General features: G+C 42.5%; 1 long non-coding RNA gene across 2 annotated transcripts in view; it reads left to right on the top strand.

The window, feature by feature from the left end:
- The window catches only part of LOC142829067 (uncharacterized), a 160,841-nt gene that overhangs the window by 108,336 nt on the left and 29,339 nt on the right, over positions 1-23,166 (top strand). Inside the window, exon 1 of one of the 2 annotated variants that reach the window (XR_012903277.2) lies at positions 19,224-19,608. The exons of the other annotated variant lie outside the window; for it this stretch is intronic. This is a non-coding gene — a long non-coding RNA (uncharacterized LOC142829067). Of the gene's footprint in view, positions 1-19,223; positions 19,609-23,166 lie in introns of those variants that run through there. 2 annotated transcript variants of the gene reach the window in all.

Consider the following 23,166-nt stretch of genomic DNA (forward strand, 5'->3'; position numbering starts at 1 on the left):
TATAATTTCTGGTGTGGTGCTTCTTTGTGAGCAGATTATTTCTGGTATTTAGCCTTTGAAACTTGAGAAGCGTTAGCTGCTTTTGACTGAATGTGTAGGTCATGTAGAATTGTTCCTGTCTTCTGACTGGATGAGTAGAACAACTGGAATTATGTTTCAGCTCCAGATGCTCTCATTCATGAGTTTGGTGGCATTGACTTTCTGCAAATGTTCGCAAATATCTACTTAAAGTTCGCTGTGTCTACAAACTTTCCTGTTCATAGAATCATAGAGAGAATCATAGAGACCTCAGGAGATCATCAAGTCCAGCCCCCTGCCCAAGGCAGGACCAATCCCAACTAAATCAACCCAGCCAGGGCTTTGTCAAGATGAGATTTAAAAACCTCTAGGGATGGAGATTCCACCGTCTGTTGGTGAACTCACTCCTAAGGACAATATTTGCAGAAAGTGAACACCCCAAAAGGGGCTTGCGCACAGTCAAAGCAAAATTATTATAGTTTTCTTGACTTCCTAATTTAAATTCCAGCCAATAGTTACTAACTTATCTTCAGGTATGTGCCCATCTGTAATTATAACTTTCCTACCAATGTGATACAAGTAATGAAGGTGGCAGAGGAAATCCTGACCTTCACTGTTTTAGTGTCAGTGATGTCATTTTTATGTCCTTCGTATCCTGTGCCTCAAGCTGGTGTCTAGAGGTAAAGCTGTGACTGGCGGTTTTGGTCAGACGACCAGACATGACGTGCAAGAGGTCAGTTCGTTTTGTGTCTGTCAGCAAGGAAGAGATTTATTTGCTGTAGGTACATCCGGCTTTGACTTCTCTGCAATGCTCTTTTGTTTATGCAAAATGCTAGCTGGGGACATAAGGGTCAAGATCAACATTCCAAATAGGAAGTCAATGCTCATAAATAGCAGTTCTGTGAGTTCAGCAGATGAAAGTCCCTCTGTGTTCCATCTCAAACCCTCCTTATGGGAGGAAAACAGAAGGAAAAAAAATGCATTTTCACTGTAGGCATTTTGATGCTTTTACATGGACTCTCCAGCCCTGGCAGGGTTATGTCCATGTAGAAGCACGCTTGATAGCCTGGGTTGACGTATTTTGTCTAGCATGGCTCAGGCTCTAAAAATAGCAGTGTGGACTGCACTGCAAAGTCACAGTTGGGGAATGAAGCTCAGACCCTGAAGCCTAGGAAAGGGGGTGGGCTTCCAAGCCACAGCTTGCAAGTGCTGCTCACACAACTATTTTTAGAATGCTGGCCCAGCCCTGGTGTATTGAATGGGTCTGGGAGCTGGGCAGACCTACATACAGTCATGCAATTCAATGAATTCACCATACATTTGTGGGAAGACCTCGGGTATCATAGAATCCTAGAACAGGAAGGGATTTTGAGAGGTCATCAAGTCCAGTCCCCTGCCCTCATGGCAGGACCTTACTGTCTAGACCATTCCTGATAGACATTTATGTAACCTATTCTTAAATATCTCCAGAGATGGAGATTCCACAACCTCCCTGGGTAATTTATTCCAGTGTTTAACCACCCTGACAGTTAGGAAGTTTTTCCTAATGTCCAACCTAAACCTCTCTTGCTGCAATTTAAGCCCACTGCTTCTTGCCCTATCATCAGAGGCCAAGGAGAACAATTTTTCTCCCTCCTTCATGTAACACTCTTTTAGATACTTGAAAACTGCTATCATGTCCCCTCTCAGTCTTCTAAACTAAACACACTCAATTCTTTCAGTTGTCCCTCACAGGTCATGTTTTCTAGACCTTTAATCATTTTTGTTGCTCTTCTCTTCATGTATCAATATGAATTGCCTCATACCTGAAATCAAAACTCCAAATCTTATAGAACAGGTTGTCAACCCTTAGCGAATAATTTTGGCTAATGACAACGTAACAGCTCGGTATATCAAAGCTATTTGTTATTTCTACTATTGTAATGTATAGTGGCTCCAGTGAGGGGCCAGCCCCCCATTGCATCATGTGCTGTCCACGTACACAACAAAAGAGAATCACTGCCCAAAAGAGCTGGCAAACAAAGTATAATCTATTGCAGTGGCATTCTTATCTTGATCTGTAGCCACTTTTTATACCATTGAGAACTGCTGCTATATGACGAGATGGGTCATGTCTTCTGATTCTTTGTCATGTCTTCTGTTTCTTTAACAAGTGACTTCTAATGGTTGGTTCCTTTAATCCTGGGCACTTGATTTTGTTCATAACAAATACCGGGCGGCGGGGAGGAAAGTGAGTGATAGATGTGTCAGAAAACACATCCTCTCCAATTCCCCTGTAAACACTGACATTTCTGCCCAAACATTTTGTACTGTGTTTGCTAATGCTGTTAATTTCATTCTGCTGCCACCTACAGTACCAGCAACTGGTACTGCGTTAGGATTATTAAGAGCCGGGAACCAGTAGTTGAAAACACACCAACCCATAGATTTAAACTTGTATATGCCATCGTGGCCCCAGCTCAATGAACAAGAAATCCCTGTAGCTGGGACAGTTATGTTTGTTGCCTGCTCCCAGAATGTTCTTGAGCAAGTTACTGTAGGAGATGGTGTCCTGGCACTTGGCTTAGCTAGCCACATGATAATATCAAGGATTGCATCATCACAAATGTAAGGAAACAAATGTTCTTATCTCCAACCTCTTGGTTGAGGAACAATGTCTAAAAGCTAGGGCTGCCAAGCAATTAGAAAAATTAATTGTGATTAATTGCACTGTTAAACAATAATAGAATAACATGTATTTTTAATATTTTTTTGTTTTCTACATTTTCACATATATTGATTTTGCTTGCAACACAGAATAAAAAGTATACAGTGCTCACTTTATATTTTTATTACAAATATTTGCACTGTAAAGAACAAAAATGTATTTTTAGTTTATCTCATACAAGTCCTGTAGTGCAATTTCTTATGAAAGTTGAACTTACAAATGTAGAATTATGTACAAAAAAAACCTGCATTCAAAAATAAAACAATGTAAAACTTTAGAGCTTACAAGTCCACTCAGTCCTACTTCTTGTTCAGCCAATCACTCAGACAGACAAGTTTGGTTACAGTTTGCATGAGGTAATGCTACCTGCTCCTTGTTTACAATGTCCATGTAGAAGTGAGAACAGGTGTTCATGTGGCACTGTTGTAGTTGACAGTGCAAGATCTTTATGTGCCAGATGCACTAAAGGTTCATATGCTCTTTAATGCTTCAACTATCATTCCAGAGGACAAGCATCTATGCTTGTGATGGGTTCAGCTTGATAATGATCCAAAGCAGTGCCAATTAATGCACATTAATTTTCATCATCTTAATGAGATGCCACGGCAAAGGTTAATTTCTTTTATGATTGTTTGGATTTTGTAGTTTCTGCATTGCTCTTAATACTTCTGACAGTATGCTCCATACCTTGTCCCTCTTAGATTTTGGATGACTCTTCAGATTCTTAAATCGTGGTCGAATGCTGCAGCTATTTTCAGAAATCTCACATTGGTACCTTCTTTGTGTTTTGTCAAATGTGTTGTGAAAGCGTTCTTAACATGAACATGTGTTGGGTCATCTGAGATTGCTGTCTCATGACATCTGTGGCAGAATGTGGGTAAAAGAGAACAGGAGAGACACAATTCTCCCTTTAGGAGTTTAGTCACAAATGTAATTAATGCATAAAGAGTGTAATTGCCATGGAATCATGTCCACTGGAATGATGGCTGAAGCTCAAAGAAATATATGAATTTTTAGAATATCTGGCAGTAAATACATTGCAATGCAGGCTACAAAAGTCCCACATGAACACGTATTCTCGTTTTCTGATGACACTGTAAATAAGAAGCAGGCAGAAGTACCTCCCATCAGTGCAAACTTGTTTGTCTTAGTATTTGGCAGAACAAGAAGTAGGAATACGTAGACTTGTTGGCACTAAAGTTTTACACTCTTTTGTTTTTGAGTACAGTTATGTAACCCACTTTAACGGTAAAGAGATTGTAATTTAATACTTGTATGAGGTGAATTGAAAAATACTATTCCTTTTATTATTTTTACAGTGCGTATATTTATAACAAAATAATATAAAGTGAGCACTGTATGCTTTGTAGTCTGTGTTAATTGAAATCAGTATTGAAAACAATTCACAATTATTTAATAAATGTCAATTGGTATTCTATTGTTTAGTAGTGCAATTAATCCCAATTAATTTTTCATTGTGATTAGTTTTTGAGTTAATTGCATAAGTTAACAATAATTAATCAACAGACCTACTAAAAGCTAAACATTTCTAGGTCATCCAGAGATGGATTTCTCTCTGCACCACAATTTTGTGCTTAGAATGCAGGTTTGCAATTCTTCATCCCTAGATGCTGACTCTCTTCATACAACTTGTCTACACTAGATATTTTGGGGGAAATCTATCCATCTTTCACTGTTCCTAAATTAGCTCCATTAGTGGGAGCTGTAGTGTGCACAAGGGATTGGAGTTCTCTGGCATTTCTGCCATTACCACTTATATCCCCTCTCAGGAGGGCTACATCATAGTGGTGAAAACATCCGTGTTCTGTCTGTCTATACCAGGTTCACCGTCATCATTACTGCTATCACACAGTGGAGCCATGCAGACAGCAGTGAAATACTGGGAGCGATCGCAAAACAGGCTGCTGTCAACAGGCATAGTATTTGAAAGGAGTAACAAAGAGAAATGTAGAGTCCAAATTCAGGAAACTGAAGATCTAGGGTCAAATTAATGTCTGCTCAAATGATGCGTCTTCTGTGTCTTTTGTGGCTGCACAGAACAATAATTCTTTCCTCAGTAATTCTGTAGTGGGGGATGAGGATGGGGATCAGGGGTACGGAATGGATCTGACAGGAATATGCAACAATTAGATGCAATAAAATGTTGTCATAGTGAGCACCATGGAAATGCCTACAAATAAGAGCATAAATGATAGGAAGGAAATAAGTCCAGTTAGAGTTTCCACAGAGCAGAGAAAACTGTGAGGTGCTTAATCAGAGGGACTCGGACGTTGTATTTATTTCTAGAGCAACAATGCTACATAGTAATGTAGAGACACTATCCCTGATCTGGAACATTTTGTACTCTTTTGGGCCCAAACCGTCAAACACTAACACGGGGAAATGATGTCATAGTCCAATGGGAAGGAACATGGGAAACCTGGGTTCTGTTTCCTGTTTTGCTGCTGACTTGGGTGCATGACCTCAGGGCAGCCCCTTTGCCTCTGTTTTCTTTCTGTAACGGGGGCAAATGATACCCTTTGCTTTTTAAAGTGCTTTGAGGTCTATGGATTAGAGTGGAGAATCCCAGTAGGGTTACCAACTTTGGTCGGATGAATTCCTGGAGACTCCAGGACAATCTGGGAGGGTTGACAACCCTAAATCCAAAGTCTCTCCATTCACTTCAACAGGTGGTAGAACAGGACCCATGAGAGCTAAGTGCAATCAATTACACATATAAGCAGCTTCAGTGAGTATTATATTATGCATATGATGTACTTTTTCCAGGATGTGTGTGACACAGATTTTTAGGCCTGGTCCTGCAAATAATCAGATCGCTAAACACCAGGGGTATTTGCAGCTGCAGAACCTTTGATTTAATAAATTCTGATGGCAATTTATAAACTGCATCTGGTACCGTAAGGCGAGAGATGGATGTTCCCTGGCAGAAGCGGTCTGGGTATGTATTAATTTAGAAAAGACCTGACCTCAGTGCTGCTTTGGCCTCTGTATGAAACTCTCTCTTGGCTGACTCCTTTTGAAGTTAAAAATAATGTTATATTTCTACGTGTGTCGCAAGTGACTGAAGATGGAAAATCTGGATGCAAACAGCATGAACAGGCATGGAGAGGGAAACCGGTGCAGAAATCCTAGGACTGCTGTGCATTATTTTGATGTTTGGATAAAGCTGTCCAAGGTCCTTTCCCCAAGGGAACAAGGCCGGAAATGCTGTAGTATGATCGTCTTCCTCTTCCCATGTTTGTTCACATAGGATCACAAGAAACAAAGGCCAGTGCCTCACCGAATGTTACTGGACATTGTTAATACTATTTACGATTTGCCTAGGATCCCAATGTGTTAGGTGCCACACAGAGGTAGAATAAAAAAGCTATTCCCTGCCCCAAAGAGCTTACAGTGTAAGTCTAAAGCAAGGGACACCAGATGGATGCAGATAGACAGAGGTGTACAAGGAAACAATGAGACTGTATTGGTCAGCATGATATGCAGCAGGCTTAACTCACCGGCAACCTCAGCTTTGTCGAGCTTTTTGCAGGCATCACAGCAAAGAAGAGGTTTAAGCAGGAATCTGAAGGCTGGTGTTTATGGGGATGGTCTCCCTCGCATGGGGAGCAGCATAGGAGAAAGCACAACGGTGCCTGTTTGAGCATATAAGAAGTGGGTTGTGGAGCCTGGCAGCATGGGCTGATCAGAGGTGAGCTCCAACAGTATGATGTGAATAGGCAAATGAACAAAGCTCAGTACCGGGTCGGGGTGCTATTGCTGGTCCTTTGGAACAAGTAGGGAAGCAAAAACGATAAAATTCGCACATGGAACAGACTCATCTGAGATCAAAGAGGCCCCGTTTTGGCCAACAGGGTAGAGCTAAACACATGTGATGTGTGTACATCTGCCTGACTCTCTCCTGAATAAAAGGGCAGCCTTTTGACCTAGCAACACACTTTATTTAAAAACAAAACAAAATACCTACCCATGCTCTGCCCTACCTCTAGCTCCTGGGATCAGCTATCTGGTATAGTTTTCACACAACTAATGGCAAAAGTAAGCTTGCCAAAATAGATCTGATAAAGAGGTCACCCACATTGCTCTCAACATGTTTCTGCAGCTTGTTGGATGCTTTTTTTTTTTAATTTTAAGGAAGGTGAGCAATATATAATACCACTTATACCTGGATTTGATCATGTAAATGTGGTTCCAAATATTTCACTGCCATGTAGCTTGATCTGCTTTGGTTTTAGTGCTCTTCCCCTTGACTGTATATGTTTTCAGAAGGGGTAGATGGTGGGTTTCCGGAGGTCTTTGTACGGTATTTTCAAAGAGACAGCTGGTGTTGGGAGGAAAGGGATCACATTGTTTGTTCTGCATATTTTGCACGGTCAAGGACATTTTCCAACTTTTTGGGAAGGATTCTTTAAGTCTTTTTCTTCAGGATTATTTGTTTGGTTTCCATGGGTGTGAGCAGGTGGTTCCTCAGGTTGCTTCTTCACATGCACCAGAAGAAGTTGACACACGTTACAGTGGATTAAAACTTAACACTGTCCTTGGGGCTGCTTTTATTTCCAAAAAGTAGAACTCACCCTTGTGAAAGGCCAATACAGAATCTATGGACCACTTAAGTCTGTCAAAGTTCCATTTTGTGCTGGCACTTTGTTAATTTCATTCAAAAGAAACTCCAAATGAAACACTTTTGAGCCTTGAGTCTTCTCCCAAAATTTGGTTGCTCCCAGAGTTCCTCTCTGATAACTTCTCAGCCCACACCTTCTGTCCTCCTTCTAAAATGGCTGCTCCCACCTCACTTATATCAAGGTAAGGTAATAACCAACCTGTTGCAGTGAGTTAGCAAAATGCACTTATAATTCCCCAGTAGTATGGTTACTTGCTAACTGGGCATGGCTTCTAGCCAAACGCTGCCAGCCTGCCATAAAGGGCTGTTTGGCTTTCTTTTGAGAACATGTGATTGATGTGACATTAATGTCACCTAGAGCCTGCCTGTGACTTCCTATGACTACAGAGGCCAGTAGGAAAAACTGCTCTCAGACCAAGAGGAGTTGCCAATTCCTGCAGTAGAGGAAGCATCAATGTTGAGCTGCTGCCCTCTGCTGATACACAAAACTAATCAAGTCAGATAATCAGGGTGTACATCCATTTCCTTCAAAGCTGCTGTGAGCAGTGAGATTTTCACAGGCTGCTTAACTGAAGAATTGCCCGTCTCCCAGCTTGCATAATCTAATTGCTAAAAAGTTTATCCTAGGCTTCTGCTCCTGACTAAAGCAAACATGTTTGTTCACAATGCCCTGCATTCCTTTTGTCAAGTTATGTGGCATACAAAGAGGTAACGGCAGTTCATTGAGGAAAAAGGTAATAAATTTAATAACTACTCATCTCTTGTAATGGTTTGTTGCCCTGAAATGAGCCAAGGTGAATAAGGTGTTGGTGTAAGGTATTGCATTGACAGCCCTAGAGAATGAAACTCCTTATTCATCTATAGAGTGAGGACCGGGCTTAACTGGGACTTAGATGTTACCTAGGCCTTATTGTAACTCACCTCCTTCGGAGTGGATTTTATTCTTCTGGGGGAAATACTTACACATGAACTGTTTATAAGCAAGGGGAGGGCGGTGAAATTTTACTAATCTGTCACTAGCCGGGAATATAACTTTGGCTCTCTGGACTAGTGACAAAAAGCTGCTCAGATGGGTCTGGTGAGTCAGAATCTGGTAAGAATAGCTGGCAATTGAAACTTCCAGTATAATGAGCAGGTCAAGAAGGAAAATGATTGGACAGCCATGATAAACATGCTAATTTGTGACAAGGAAGTTGTGGTCCAGTAGATGGCAGCCCAGCTCCTGAGCAAGCTCCGGGTCTCCGGAAGGGGCAGGGCTTTGGGAAGAGGGGGTGGGGCTGGGGTGAGGCAGCCCTTAGGTCTGCCGCGGTGAGGTGCTCCAGTCACAATTTAAACGCCCGGGGCTCCAGCTGCTACAGGAGCAGTGGGTGGGAGCTCTAGGCCCTTTTGTATTGTCAGGCTCAGGGCAATTGCTTCCTTTCCCCCCCACATCACAGGCCTAATCTCTGGACACATGGTGAGGTTAAATGACAGGAGGACAAAGTATTTCTGATGGAACTGGATGGGCTAGATTGTGAGGTTTATGTTTTTACCCTAAGACATAGCTGTACTGCTTCAGAAGCACAATATGGTCTTCATTTTCCCTGGAGACAAGTTCTATAATTAGTGTAGGTTATTTTCCCCCTCCCTGACACCTTCTCACTGTTCTGGCAAGCATATAGCCAGAGGGGCCAAAACGAAGGCTCCTTCAATTCCTTGCCTACTCCTTGCTCACCTGCATGGCCTTATGCAAGGGGTTGGATTAGATGACTTCTCGAGGGCCCTTCCAGTCCTATAATTCTATGCCCATGCCTCATGAAAGCTGTTCTCCCTTCATGGGGTACCTATATTGCAGGTGAGTATGAGGGTCGCACATAGCACAGGACACAACTGTGCCTAAAGGGACCATTTCCAATATTTCCAGTTCGAGGCTAAAGATCTACAGCTCTTCATGAACCCCAGTTTTCTACCTGCCCTCACTCATAACTGAGAGATTTGGGCATTAGGGAATACAGAACCAGACACTTGTATACCAGCATACAAGCAAGATTGGAAGATATAGTCAGTGGTGACATAAACATGAAACAGCCATATTGGGTCAGACCAATAGTCCTTCTGCCTCAGTAGCTTGTCTTCGGACAGTGACCAATACCAGATGCGTTAGAGGGAATGAGCAGATCAGGGTAATTATCAAATGACCCATCCCCAGTTGTCCACTCCCAGCTTCTGGCAGTCAAAGATTGAGGGACACTGAAAACGGGGACTTGTGTCTCTGACCATCTTAGCTATAAGCTATTGATGGAATTTGTCTAACTTCTTTTAAAATCCAGTTATAATTGTGGCCTTCACAACATCCCATGGCAACAAGCTCCACGGGCTCTTTGTGCATTGTGTGAAGAAGTACTTTCTTATGTTTGTTTTAAATCTGCTGCCTATTCATTTCATTGCGGGTGAGCCCCTATTTCTTGTGTTGTGTGAAAGGGTGAATAGTGCTTCCCTCTACACTTTCTCCACACTATACATTATTTTATAGACCTCTGTCATATCCCACGTTAACTGCCTCTTTTCTAAGCTGAATAGTCTTCGTCTTGTTAGTTTCTCCTTACATGGAAGCTGACCCATACTTCCATTTTTTGTTACCGTTCTCTGTATGTTTTCCAGTTCTTATATCTTTTTCAAGATGGGGCAATCAGAACCAGTAGTCAAGGTGTGGGCATACTATGGACTTATTTGGTAGAATTTTGATATTTTCTTGTTGTCTATTCTTTTCCTAAAGGTTCCTAACATTGTTAGCTTTTTTATTATTATTATTTATTGTTTCTACTAGATCAAGTAGACGTTTTCAGAGAACTATCCATGATGCCTCCAAGAACTCTTTCTTGAATAGTAACAGCAAAGTTAGACTCCATCATTTTGTATTCATCGTTTCTATGTATGATGCATAGTAAGCAGGGGTGAACACACCTCTGTTTTGGATAGTAGGGAATTTAGGTAACTGAGGCTGCTCTGTATTCAGGTGTTCATCTATTGCTGCCAACTGTCATATAATTCAAAAGCTGCAAATCTCATGCAGAACTGAGCACTTCAATAGACCTGTGATCTATCAGCCTTCAGTGACTTGTTTACGCCTCGCTCTCAGGCACACAATTAAACACCTCAGGAAGGTCAAACTGCAAGTCCAGACTTGCTCTGGCTAACACCCGCTGCTATAAAACCTGGATCTTTGGCTAATAAACCAAGACACTCTGTACCTGCGCATTAATTGGCTGCAGAGATTGGATCTCTCATCTGAAATGCAGACACTATTTTTCACTTGGATTGCTCTTTGGCCAATTAGCAAGTTTCCTAATGGGATGTCAAGTTATGTTCTGTTTTGTTTGTACAGAACTTCAATATCAAAATGCTGGCTCTGGAATCAGGTGAAACTGGGCACCCTCCCATTTCCAGAACTTTCTCTTTTTTTTTTTTGTCTTTTTTGTTTGGTTGGTTTTTTTGAGGCAGGGGACAACAAAGTAAGTCTGTCTCCTCCCACTCTGAATCGAACACATCAGGACAGACTTCCCCCCATGGTGAAAAAGAGATCAGTTCACAAGTTGGGGTAGAGAAAGGCTTTACCTTTTGGGGAAGGGGCAGACTTTTGTTGAGGGCAAACTTCCCTGGAGCAAGTTTGCATTAGGATCACTTCCAGTCAGGTTGACCTCACCCTCTTCTGGTAACATCTCAATGGAAGGGCATATTCGGTTTGGCCTCTGCTGGAGTTTCATGCATGCAAACCCGAGGGAGGGAACCCCCTGATGTTACCCACACACATTTCTCTATCCCTTCCACACTGTAGGGAAACACACCTTTACCCAGTTCCTAGGGCTCAAGGTGCAACCCTGTTAATTTACACACCCACCCTTACCCAATTCTTAGGGCTCAGGGTGCATCTTTCTGCAGGTTTTGCAGAATCTTTAGCCACTGAAAGAGCCTCAAACAGTAATATCCTTATCCTCTATTTATTGACAATTCCCAAACAAGTAGAATACACATGCTAAGCACAGTGTCATGCTCACCAATCCGGGTGCAGGCAGACTTCCCCTGTTGGCCAGGCAATATGTGTCTCTCTGGTCTTGGGCTGTCTCTCGCAGGAGAGTCCTTCTTTTCCATGTCTTCCCCCTTCTCTTGGTGTTGCTGGTATTCTTCCAGCCTTTTCTTCCTTCCTTCTGCTTCTGTTACTTCCGATCTTCTTCCTCATGGTCTCCCTCTTGGACCCCAGTTTATATAATGAAACCTGAGTCCTACTTAGCTATACCGTAACCAATTATTTTAGTATAATTTTACTAACCAATCATAGCAACATTACCTAACCAATCATACCCCGCCACCTTAATTGATTTACATCTAGCAAAATTAATTATACAGCAGACAGAAACAGTTACAAGCCAGACAGAGATCACACAATCAATCAATAGGGAAGTGTAATGACAATGATCATAGAATGAGGATTCCACAACATTCTCTATTGATAAGAAGTTTCTTGCCAGACAGAATGGTGTTACTTAAGTTTTCTTTACCCATCTGGAGATCTGTTTCTTTATTTGGTGACAGTGGGGGAGCTATCAGGACAAAGTTCCTTCCTCACAGCTTATTTTTAATACAATTTAGATGGAATGTGAGTATGTAACACCAGGCCTTACAGCTAATGGCTGCTGCTCTTCAGTCTGGCTGCAGAAGAAGGCTTTGGTTCAGGTTTAGAATAGGCCTTCTAACATGGCTACAGAAAAAACCATATTGTTACACTGATAGGAACCAGAGGTGCGGGAACTAGAGGTGTGGAGGGTAATGCAGCACCCCCAGGTTCTCAGCCCAGTGCCCAGGGTCCAGGCAGCTCCCCCACATGCTGTGGGCTCTGCTGCTGGCTCCATGCTTCTAGCAAACGTGTTGTAGTGATGCTAGTACATCTTGTGAGGGATGTGGGCATGGCTAGATATGAAATAGGGCAGAACCACGGTTCTGGGTCCTTCATGGAGGCTGCTGTAAATTATGCCAGGAACCCACAGTCTGAGGATCAGTGAAGGGCTCAGTCCTACATTGAGAACAATTCCACTGGAATGAAGAACCTAAATTTATCTTAGATAGTGGATCTTGCAGTCAATGGAAAGACTCCCAGAACTCTCAATGGGTTTTGTACTCAGTCCAGTCTGTGGAAATGGTACCTAAAAGAGGAGCATCCAAACCTACAACTTGCAATTATTGGACACCTGCAAGTGTGGCAAGATCATCTACAGAAACACATTTATATACAAATGTGTTTCCTGGTTCAGATTACTGTTGCTGGACTTGCCCACTTAATGATGAAAGCAAGGCATGTAAAGCAGGGCATCTTTTGGCAGAGGAAAGAGTAGCTTTCATTTGAAATGCCCAAGAACAAGGAAATTGTTACTCTAGAGAAACTGGCTACTTACCCTTCTCTTAAACTTATTCCTCCTCTACGGACAAGGTGTGAGGTGTGCTCTTTAAACAGGAGTAGGAATGAATTCTCTTCTCCGTTCTGAAAGTCAGCTCCTTCCTTGTATTAATGAGTTGTGAGTTTCTCCATCCCTTGATGATGACTTGAGAAGTGGCTTGAAAATCTCATTTAATTTATGTGATGAGAACCCATTGGACGCATCATGTTGCATATTAGAGGCTGATGACTGGAAGAAATTAAATAAGGTTTTGTCTCATTGCTTCCTTATTGTTAATTGCATGATAGACAATTAATTTCAATGAAGCTGATAGTGTTACCAGATTCTTAATTTATCAAACTGATGTCCTGTTACTTTGCCATATTGTTTTGAGATGGTGATTGGTTGTATCTATCCCTGATCCCTATGCTTTATTTTTAGTTAATTTCTTCTGCACTCTTCCCTATCTCAACCTGGCACAAAGACCTCACACATACACACTCATACGCACACACACACACACACAGGCAGAGACAGAGAGACAGAGAGACACAGAGAGAGAACTGGCTCTGCTACTCTTTCTCTGTGTATGCGCCACAAACAGCATTAGCACAGGGAACAGATGGGGGACATGCTGAAGCAAGAGAAGGGATATGGCCAAGCATACCCTGCTACTGCAAGGTCCATGGGCCTGTAGCAACCAGCTTGAAAGTTACAGCTTCCCTAATTGGTGGCAGTCAATCCCCAGCAATACCAGGATCAGAGAGGGGCAATTCCCCCCCCCCCCCGCCAAACATTACATCAGCATAGGGATGACTTGCACTTTGTAGACATGAAGACTTAACAAACACACACACATGTTTAAATGGAGAGCCATCTGGAATGAGTAGTGTCCTCGTAGAAGAATAGTTCCCTCCCTCCATTTTGCTCAAAGTGAATATAGTTTTGTGTGGGTGTTTATTTAAATATTGTTGAGCCAAGTGAAAAAAGGAGGCCAGTTTCAACTAGTCTGCAGTTTCCTTATTTGCAAGACTCCTTACCCTCATGCGTTGCTTTAGGTAATCGTTGACTCTAACCCATCTGCAAATTATGCAAAACATTTCTAGCAATGAAAAAAATGGCAAAATGTCTAAAAGGTACCACATTTGTCAGGAACTTGTAATGGCCTTTTGTGCCTCACAGTGCAGAATAAGAGTCAGGCTCATGATTTCCAGAAAAGGGTTCCCCCAATTTCTGAGAGAACTCACAATCAGTGTTATGTAATGACATGCTGCTGGGCTGAGACTGTTCCTAAAGGGTTCGGTGCAGAAATGAAATCCTAAGGTAAAGCACATCAGGAGTGGGCATAAAAGCAGCAGGAAACTGGAGGAACATCCTGAAGAAATAGTAGTCCCAGAAAAAACATGAAGTTAAGAGATGGATGGAATACTTGGATCAGAAGAGACAAATAAAGGTGGAAAACTAGAGTGCTCCATAAAGCAAAACATGTGGTTACACTTCTCTCACTTCACTTGTAAGAATATTTATTGAATGACCATGCTGCTTATTTAATGTTGATTGTTTCAGTACCTGGCAAAGTGGGTCATAAAAACACAGAAAGAGTGATAAAAACATTACAATTGTCTCCAGTAGGTTCCATTACTGAAAATGTCTGAAATGGTTTTACATGCATAGTTCTGTGAATTTGTCCATCCACTTTCCTTTAGTTATTTAGTTATGGTTAATATGCCTGAGCAGACTCAAACCACAGTGAAACAAGGAAATATAGGGCATGAAGACACAGGGAAAGGTCTCTTTCTAGAACTTGGCTTTAAAACAAAAAGATCTTCCAATCACCCCACAGTCCAATCTTTATGAAGAAATTGGAAAGTACTGAAGATGAACCACTGTATGGTGCATTGAGATTCAGGAGTACATTTTAAAGGTGCTCTGTGTGAGGCTTCTTTAGCTAAATGACATTTGAAAAATTGTTTAATTGGTCTATCGTGGTATCGCTCAAAACAAGCTCAGATGTTGCAAAATCTCAACATGAAGTTGAGTCAGCACCCAATAGCCAGAACTTTGAATGCACTTCCATTTTGATATGTGTTAAGGATTTTAATGATTTATTCCTCGTGATAAAAACAGGGAACGGCTCTGATTGGTAGAATCTTTCAAAATAGAAGAAAGTTAGGGACAACCAATTGTAAATGGATCTTCTTAGTCTCCACAATTGCTACTTGTTATAGTATTTCTTACCATGAATAGATCTAGTATTAAGCACTGTATGCAGTAGTTAGCCTTTGTATTTTTAGATCCTGGGGTGTTAGTGCTCAAAAGTCTATGATCTCCCTGCTCATTTCTGCTACTTTCTGCTCTAAAATCAGGCCAGAAATTCCCAGGAGATCAACTTTTCTCAGTGTTTTGTCCCCTGTGCTTCTGGTCTTAGATGGAGCCCAGCCCAGAAAAACAAGGCATGGGAACGTGAAAAGTTGTAGAAAGAAACATAATCAGACTTATTCATATATCAGAATTGGTTGTCTCAGGTTAAGATTGAGTTTAGAGTCATGACTGAGGTCAGTCTGTAGTTTATCCAAACCAGTTCAGCCATCTCTTTTACCAATTCTTTTGTTCAGTCCCTTTCTCTCTTGGTCCCATTCCAAAATTAGCAGAAATGCTGGTTAAAAAGCTAATTGAATGCATGTTATGGATCTGTAACATCAACTCTGCTCCTTTGACTCTCTTCTCCCTTCCTTATCACATACGTAGACAGCATACAAGCACCACAGAGGGATGGAATCATAGAATATTTGATCTGGACAGGACCTCGAGAGGTCATCAAGTCCAGTTTCCTGCCCTCAAGGCAGGATCAAGCACCATCTAGATCATCCCTGATAGATGTCTATCCAACCTGCTCTTAAATATCTCCAGTGTTTGAAATTCCACACCCTCCCTAGGCCATTTATTCCAGTGTTTAACCACCCAGAAAGTTAGGAAGATAGGAATGGACCCAAAGTCAGCATGACTTTTCAGTAAGGGTATGTCTACACTTGCACCCTAGTTCAAACTAGGGATGCAAATGTAGGCATTCGAAATAGTCAATGAAGCTGGGATTTAAATATCCCGCGCTTCATTAGCATGATCTCGCTGGCGCGTTACTTCAATCAACAGCTGTTTCGAAAGTGAAAGTGCACGCCGGGACGCATTAGTTCGAACCAAACCCCTTGGTTCAAACTAACGTTACTCCTCAAAGAATGAGATATTTGAGACTATTTCGAATGCCTACATTTGAATCCCTAGTTCAAACTAGGGTGCAAGTGTAGACATACCCTAAGATACATTGTCTAGAGCAGTGGTCCCCAACGCGGTGCCCACGGGTGCCATGGCACCCGCCGAGAGATCGGGGCTGGCCCTGCTCTGGGCGCGCGGCACGTGTGCGGCCCTGCCCCCAGGCGCCCGGCAGCCCCAAAAGGTTGAGAACCACTGGTCTAAAGAAGAGAAAGCCCAACCAGCGTGGAGGACATGTGTTTTGTGCACATGCTCTGAGATCCATAGGGGTGGAACAGCAGGTTCCCATGGACCCTGGATTTCATGCAAGTAAAAGCTATTTCTCCTGCTTTCTCATCATGGTTGCTGGCCCCTCCCCCTATATATTTACGTATATACATAATACGTAAAAATACAAATACTATTATGTATTTCTTATTTTATTGTTTTGTTTGTCTTAAGGTTTATATTGCCATCTATCCCTGTAGTATCTGAATGCCTTCCATGTAAAATTAGTAGCAGTAGGGAAGTCCCTAGCAAACTTCATGGAGTCTCTATCATATCTCCCTTTGATTATGTATATAGCTCAACAGGCTTTCCTTGTGTTAGGCACTGTACAATCACAATGGGGAGTCAGCACCTCCCCTGAGGAGTTTACAGTCTAAAAAGTCACAAAGCTGAAGGGAACTGACATACTCAATACCACCACAAAAGCACCCTTCTTTTACCCTCATCTCTCTCTCTTCCACCTGAAAGGCAGAAGTGAGAAATTACATGTTCATTTTCCATTGTATTCCCTAAACAAACACCAAAAATGTGATTGATTTTCCACCCCAGCATTGTCACTTTTGTACAGAACCAGCTCTCCGTGTCCAGGGAAGCTCTGTCCTGACATGATCGCAGAGTAGCTGATTAAGCTTTCAGAAATGTTTTGCAAGGGAGCAGAGTTTACCCCTTGAACAACAACCCTACAACATCATGCAACATTTTATCTTTTCATACGGCAAATGGCAATTTTTAATGGCAGAAGATATGAAGGCAAAAAATGTCTCCCTATTCTCTCTCTCTTTTTCTCTCTCACTCACACATACATACCACTTGCAAAACAGGCAAAAAGCCAAACTCTGATGATTTTTACTTTCTTCGTGTGTGTTTCTTGCACGGCCCCAGAGGAAAAGGAGCTCTTAATCTTAACATCCTGTCCACTTCTGCATACTTTTGAATGCTCGTGTTTAAAAGCTATCTATTTATACATGGGAACAAAGCACATTCCAGTAACCCCTTGTGGAATAACACTGCATGCTGACTGCTAAGCCATAGAAAGGTGAATCAAATATGTGACAGAGGCTTTTTATAGGAATTGAATACCCGCTGTACCCTTTTAAAATTCCCTTTGCTATCACGTCTTTGGAAATATGAAAGGAAAAGCTTTCAACAACCTCATTCCATCAGACTCTAATCTTGATTGTGTTGAGAGTGATAGGGTGTCAGGGAGCTATATCAGTGGAACTAAAGATAAGAAAGCTGTGCATACCATGAACAATTATATCGCTGGAATTATTTTCATGGGCAGATGTAGCAACAATAACAGGGCAGCAATAGCAGTGTGATTCGCTAATTTACCTGCCTGGTATTCTTCCAAAAAGATCAAGTTGCATTTCATTACAGGAAATTAAAGAGAGAAAATTCCTAAGGATGTGAACTGGAATTGAGAACAATCCCTCTGATCTAAAAATCACCCATCTGACAATACAATACAGTGTGCGACTCAGGAGGAGGAGGCTAATTCAAATGATGCTTTTGTGTGTCTCTCAAGTGGGCTGTGGCTGAACATTGGATGTCAAAGCATTCTCTCTAAAGCAAAGAACAGAAGTATCCTATAGCTATGACTTGGATGTTCTAGATATATCTCCTCTTAGAAAATCGTTAGGACAAAAGATTGGTGCCCAAAGTGTAATTCTCCACTTTGCTTTGATATTCTCCCAGCAGCCTTTGTGTTCCCATGAAAGGATATAATGATGGGCCTCTTTTATTCATATTTGGCATGTCAGTTTCAAAACTAAGTGAACTGCACTTTTAGTCTTGACAGTAGCTCCTTCTGTTGGACTGCACTGTGAAAACCATTGGCTGGATTCAGAGTTAGTCTGCAACTGCAACTCTATCTACTACTCATCTACTAGGGTGTTTGCTTTCTAAATAAGTAGGCAATCCGCCCATATCACAGAACACCTTTGTGTTGGAGCATATGCTGACTCTCAGCATTTTATAGGCTTGATAAGGCCTAAAGACTCTGTGCAAAGCCACATAATGTCGCGTTGCTCCCAACAAATACTCACTGCTTTGAAACTTCCATATGTAGGTGTTAGCCCAAAACAGATCTATGATTTTACTGGCCAGAAGATGGGCTGTCTATAGTATCCTACCCCCTCCACATCTATCATTGGTGTTTAGTGTAGTTGAGACACAGGCAGGTTAGATAAAACAACAAGATCTTTATTGGATAACACAAATAGGCAAGCTAGGACTCCCTGCAACATAACAATAGTGGCTCGGATGATAGCACAGATATTATCATAGGACAGGGCTACTCAATATGCGGCCCGTGTGCCACATGCAGCCTACAGGTCACAAGTAGCCTGCAGGCCGTTTGTTTGTAGCCCACAGTACGGTTTGGTTTTACACAGGGCTCAACACGTGGGAGCCAAACCAAAAAAGTAGTTAATATAATGGTCTTCTATTGATATGCGCTTCATTAGTTAAATTCCTGGACTGTCATTGCTCATTAAAAGTGCTGTCATATGGGTGGAAATTGGGTAAATATTGGATTTCATTAATAGCAGCAGAACAGACTTAAATGGGGCCTGTGTGTTGTGTAGTCTTGCCTTAACCTTTGTATTCATGCCTGTCAGTGTGAAAGAAGCTATTTCCATATATTGCATGTACATGCAACCACACTTAATGTAATGAGGTTTCTCCAGCAGCAAATACAGATGCTGAAATTCTTTGTGCACCGACAGGCTCAACCATAAAGAGTTTGCTTCCCTTGGCAGGCCATGGAGAGCTCCATTTTAGCATTTCTCTACAGCAGGGGTTCTTAACCTTTTTACCTTCACTCCTCCCCTGAAAGCAAACTTCATGTTCACACCCCCCTGGGAGCCATTTTGTGCACAGCCTAGCCCCGCCCCCTCACCTGACAGGAAGCGAAAGGGAGTGGCTAGAACTATAAGAACTCTGCCAGGGAGCTCAGTTGGGGCCCAGCACCTGCAGGAGACAGAGGCCTGCCCAGAGCTCCTGGCTGATGAGGCTGAGACCTGGCCCGGGCCTCCCACAGCCGCCTTCCCTCAGGCCAGCGAAGGCTTCCCTGCCTGGGCCGCCGAGGCCTGGCCAAGCCGGCCAGCAGGGCTACCCTCTGACCTAGAGGAACCCAAGGCTCTACTAGTGTCTGGCGATTCGGAGGAACAGCCTGAGCTGAAGGCCTGGCTCGAACCCCAAGGACTGCCTGAACCCTGGGACCCGGCGAATCAGCTAGATGCTGGATGCAGCCGTCCGAGCTAATTCCCAAGTCTGACGGCTGGTGCCGCTGTGGGGTGAGTGAACCCCGTTACAATGCCTAAATGAATAATATGAGCTTTTTACTTTGAACCTTTTCCTAACAAATTTATGTAATATTTGAAGATGAAAGTTGGCAATGCTTGCGTACTATTATTGTAGTGTGTCGTCACATAGGCCTGATTGATTCTCACTGCTATTGTAGTGTGCCGAACTCTATAAGTTAATAAGAAATTAATGTTTATAATTGTAATTCATAATATTAATTATGAAGAAATCTAAACTTTAGAATTTTATCCAGTGAGAAGGCAATTGGGATAAATTTTCTGGGAGGCACCTCACACCTCCCCTGAGGAGGAACACCTCACTGGTTAAGAACCCCTGCTCTACAGCCTCCCCCACCGTTCCACGTAGCAGTGAGGGGCCACATTCTTACCACTTCATGCCAGGGGACAGAAAGGACAAACACAGTCCACATATACTGAAATAGACATGGATGTTCTTGCCCCTTGTGCAGTTCTGTTAATTCATAGCAGAGTATCTTTCAGAAGTTGTTTTACACTGTACTTTGTTTTTATGCACCGGCTTTGGTATAGAGTAAAAAAAAAACTGTCTTTTTTATGACTTCACAACAAAGGCAGCGGAATGTTTAGCACCACTTCTTGCTGTTGTATAGGACAACAGAATTCATAGGATCAGTAACAAACACAGTGTGGTTATAAAGGTTACAGCAAGCACTGCAAAATTAATAGATGCTTTAGCACACAAGATTGTATTTATACATGTAACACCAAGTGCCACAAAATTCTTCACAGACCCCAAAACTTGAAGGCCAGACAAAGTACTGACCACTACACCATGTTACTGTGGGTGACTGTCAGTGCTCTTTTCAAAGCTTCCCTTGGATGTGTACCTCTGTGTTGTACTCTTTTCAGAGCCCTTATTTCAGGCTGCTTAACTCAGCTCCACAGCCTGGCACCGATTTTCCTGTTTGCCTCACAGATATTATGCAGAATACAGCAGGCAGATATAAACATTGGGATATTTTTCTAGTTGACCTCCAATCTGGGGACTAAACAATGCCCCTTTGTCTACCAAAACCACATTCACTCTCTTGCACCTACTGATCTTGTAGCTGAATCTTTCTTTTGTGCTGTCAAGGTAGCTATTGTACAGCTTCATGAGTCAGGGAAGTAAAGGGCGGGCAGAGTCCCCCAGGATCACTATAGGCCTTTCAGTATTGCCTACCCACAGTTCACTGCACTGTACATTGCCACAAGCACTCCTGGCAAGCATGCAAAGCATCAACCTGAAGACCCAGGTGTGCACGCACAAGAGCAATGCACTAGCCATGGCAGCCTTATGCCAATGTAACTTGCATCAAGCAAAGTTTGAGGTAAAGAAGTGGCCTCCAGGTGAGTTTTTGTGATGTGCCTCATCAAGCCACCTTTAGTGCCTTCCCCATCCTGGGCTCTTCTGTGGGCTGAAGTGCCCCCTTTCCACTTTAACTTACATAAGCCTGGACTCTCTATAGCCAGACTCTGCACAGAATTTCTGCAGTGTGACCATCCTGCCTTGGTATTACCCTCAAGGAGGCAGATCTATGTCTGTCTTCTGCAGTGCCTGCACTGGGTAATCCACCCCCACCTAGATAATAGGCTTTCAGCTGCTCTAGCTTTTTCATTTGGTATACTGGGGGTGGTGGGTGAGGGTCTCACACTCGGTTCATACTGACAGAAGTTCTTATCTTTACCGTGGTTTCTGTAGAATGACAATATCCGTATATAATTCAATTTAATCTCTTAGCTGCACCTTTTTCTGTATCTCGTTGTAATGAGGTTATGATACCCACGAGTTGTTTCAGAAAGCCTTGCCAAGAGAGAAAGTAGTCCAACTTAACCCAGTTTACTGGGTTTCCATAACAACATGACTCAGCTATTTATATAGTTACAGAATATTATTTGCTTTTCATCCTTTTTAGAAATTTTTGTTGCCATATCAACCTAAACCTTCCTGAATAGACTATAGTTTTCCACCATTCAGTTTCCTCCATTGCTCCAAAATTAACTTTCCTCTGAATTAATTAAATTTGCCCCTGTACAAAAGACTGGCATGAGGCCCAGATGTTACTTAGGGCCCATTAAAGCCCTACTTTGAGTGGGCATTAAGTGGTACATAGGCCTTGTGCACACAGGTGAAATCCACAGACTATGACACAAACAAGAGTCAAGATACCTTGGACAAAAGGCTGTGAAAATATCAACAGATTATTCACCTGCTTTTGGAAGGTGGACTTATCAAAAGGAGTTGGCTAGTACTTAAACTCCAAATCTTTGTCTTATGAGTCAGGATGGGGAGTTAGTGGTGTTGGGGAGGGGAGAGCAGAGCTGGGGCACAGTAGGGAAACGTAGCAGAGGGAGAGAGGGAGAACTTCCCCTGAAGAAATGACTCTGCTCTGTACAGCTCCATACTCTGCTCCGTACAGGCAAAGGGCTCTCTGTGTCTGTGCGCGCTCTTCTGGTATTCCTAATGCACAACACAGGTTTCTCTTCATCTTGAGAAGAAGTCACCATGGCTTGGTTAAGACGACTCAATGTCCTAAGCTCATTACAACAAAGGGCATTCTGATGGCTTCACCTCTGGGATGTAGCAAGCTCCCACTAAATAGGGTTGACAACCATCCCTTATTTCAAGGGTTGGCCCTTCTTTTTGAATCTTTATACAACAAGATCGGGAGTTGCTGAGTGTTGCACAAAGCAGCGAGAAATACCTGTGTTGAACACAGGTGAGTACAGCTTATTATTAATAATCATGATAATATCTGGAGAAGGGGTGGAGGGCAGGGTGCTAAGAAAACAACCCCTTTATTTTTAAATACAATATTGGCAAGCCTACTGCTGAATTCCAGTGGTGGGGCTTCTCCCTTCTTAGTCAGAGTCCGTCGTATGGGATGTGGAAAACAAAGTCCTTTCCCATAAGGAGCAGCAAGAGTTCCACGCTTCCCTCTGGAGAGGGAAGGGCAGCAGTGGGGTGGTGAAGAGTAGGCATCTCCACACTTATCCCATCGATATGGAATGAATGGTGCTCCAAGCACACTGCACTCTTCCCCTCCTACTCCCCCCTTGAGCCTCTCTTGAAGAGGTGTGGTGGGCTCCACAGAGCGGTGAATCTTGGAGTCAATACCCCATTGAGAGGCACAGCACAGTTCCTCTGAACTCTTGTTTCTGGCTCTCTGCAGATTTAAGCAGGTTTCACTGCATCAGTTACACTCAGCTCAGGTTTTCGGACTTTTCTTTGTAAGCACAAGGGTTTTATTTTGGATGAAAGCCAAAATACTGATGTAATCACATAAAAGTTGGGACCTTAGACATGAGCCTACCTTGCCTATGAATTATTCCACCATTGGCTGTTGGAGTAGCTTGTTAATAACTAAAATCATCTTAAAGGGGAACAAAATTGAAGTTATAGGAGAAAAAGTTTGTGAAATTAAAGTAATTTTGGAAACCACAAAAAATTACAAGTGAAGTTGCAAAAAGGCCACTTTCTCTGACATTGATATGCATTTTGATTTTGTTTCTTCCCATGCTGCCCTGATT

Source organism: Pelodiscus sinensis, chromosome 5, assembly GCF_052426305.1.
Source record: "Pelodiscus sinensis isolate ZL-2025 chromosome 5, ASM5242630v1, whole genome shotgun sequence".
Classification (NCBI taxonomy): domain Eukaryota; kingdom Metazoa; phylum Chordata; order Testudines; family Trionychidae; genus Pelodiscus; species Pelodiscus sinensis.